Source organism: Macrobrachium nipponense, chromosome 39, assembly GCF_015104395.2.
Source record: "Macrobrachium nipponense isolate FS-2020 chromosome 39, ASM1510439v2, whole genome shotgun sequence".
In the NCBI taxonomy this organism is placed as follows: domain Eukaryota; kingdom Metazoa; phylum Arthropoda; class Malacostraca; order Decapoda; family Palaemonidae; genus Macrobrachium; species Macrobrachium nipponense.
The window spans coordinates 28,059,854-28,062,353 of NC_061099.1; positions in this window are offsets into that span (position 1 = coordinate 28,059,854).

Sequence of the window (2,500 nt, forward strand, 5' to 3'; positions counted from 1 at the left end):
GTACATGCTACCCTACATATTTGACTTTTGTCTCTGGATGACTTTCGACTACAATATAAATACAGCCATCCGCATTTTGGGTAGGAGTTGTGAGCAACAAGGTCAGGTGCAATATAAAGAAAGACTGGGTTAGCCTACAATAATTTTAGTAGGAATTCATGTCAGTCAATGTTAGCAGAGTCGAATATAGGCTAGCATAAATCAAAGAACTCACAGTGTAGCCTATACCAAACATCACCCAGTGTAGTCTATGCCAAACAACACCTAGTGTGGCTTATGCCAAACAACACCCAATGTAGCTTTTGTCCAACAACACCCAGTTTGGCCTGTGTCCAACAACTCCCAGAGTAGCCTATGTCAAACGACTCCCAGTTCTGGACTTATAAAGCTTTAGAAAAAGCAGTTTAAATGTCATAATAAGCAGACTAATTATGGTAGCAGTAGTCAGGTAAGGCAAGCAGCATATAAAAAAAGTTACCAACAAGCAAAAAAAAAAAAAAAAAAAAAAAAAAGAAAAAAAGGCAAGCATATCGAACAAGTAAAACCTATACAAAGGTAAAACCTAAGTAGTGCAAGTGCAGAGAAACCCCAGAAGAAATTTAGCAAAGCATACTGTAGCCTTTATGTGGTAAAGAGCATTATTGCAATGTTTGGGGCAAGGGCCTGTGTAAGGTAGGAAAGTTACAAACATGATACCTAACTGTGTGATAGGACCTTCAGACAAGGTACTCGGAGTTATATTAGCACATACATAGAAGTCGTAGGTTCATCGCAACTTTAGTACAGTATAGTGATGGGGAAATAGGCAAGTTACCATTGACAGTAGTCAAAGGTAAGGGACAAACCGAGATGGGTTAAGGTGTATAAAATTAGACTGCCATAGTATTCTAAGGGTTACAGGTTCAAAACAGGAGCCTACATTAGAAATCTCAATAACCTAACCTATCCTCATTGCATTACTAGGTTTTTTAGTGATCATATATACACGTAAAATATTAAAAGACCATGTTTCTTCTTCCAAAGGTAAAACTTGAGTACAGATTAATTAAATAGCATACTGTATGCCACAATGGCCTACCTACAGTTAAGGCTAACTGCACATTACATGCATTTTTCATGTCGCTGAAGTACGTCACTGGAGATTTTAAGATTCCTATGAATATCATTAAGCAGATATTCAATAACTCCAGAGAGCTGATACTCCTGAATGTATTTCTAACACTGCAGTAGCATTGCTGTTATAAAACTAGTTATTTAATTTTTGCCAATAATTTTAGATGTGCAGTCATTGAAACACTTGCCTGTGCTGAAGTTCGTATTTAAACAGTTGTAGTTAATGACTGAATAAATTTGATTATTCATCAGAGCTGTTAATATTGTGTTCTTGTTATATAAGTGTTCCCTGTAAAGATACTGTACCATCAGGACAGTGTTTTTCCAAACAGGTCTGCTCAGTTTCAGAACAAAATGACTCAAATTTTCTGATGTACATTAAGAGTAAATGTAAATCATTACTACCAAGTGACAAAATAGTGATACTGATGGTGGCTGAAACTCACTTAAAACCATATTTCCATTATAAAGGCAGAACTATTGCCGGTTCAGCCTGTAACAGTAGTGAAGCTGCAACAAGTGCATTTGATTTTATGGTGAACAGTAAGACTATATTCAGATAAGTTGTACAAATTAACAGTAAAAGCTGATGTTCTGCACTGCACACTGAAGAAAGTAATTGTGGGCTTAGAAAAAAATAGTTTTCACCGTGTTTTGCATTGTAACATCATAATGCTATCATTAGGAAAGCAATGTCCTATTTTGCTAGTACTCCACAACTTTCTATATATAGTGTATCCCCGCCCATTTCAGAGTAACCAATCCCTTTTTTCGTGTATATTTCAGTAAATTTGCTAAAATGTATCAGGAATAATTGGCTTGGCTAAAAGGTTATAGATAAAACAATGAAGTTCCCTCCGTTCTCTTTTTTTATGTAAATAATTTGGAAAACGAAATTCATTATGCACCATTCAGCCCTTTGAAAAATTTCATGATATAGATGTTTACTCTTTGAACATTCATATAAACTCGTTAAAAACGTCATCTCCCTACACCTCTGAGAAACAAAATATTCAATTAGTTTTACAAATATTCAACGAGTATCTCATTCAAGCTTTACTAACTCTTGGAAAAAATCACTGTGCATTTTAATTTATGATGCAGAATGTCAAAATTTTACATGTGGTGGGCAATCATGAATGTAAATGTTCAAAGGTCAAGGGTTAAATAATGAATATGCTACTCAATAAGTAATGAAGGTTATAGTACAGAAAAACATAGAAAAATTAATATGGGTTTCTACCAGCGTTTTATTGAATAATTGTTGTTCCCAAGAAAAGTAACTATATTGTAGCCAACAAAATCTTTACTAAAAAGAGAAAGTTTGAAAATTTAACTACCAAATAATGACTGTATGTAAGAGAATTATTTCACTCACATATGGTAG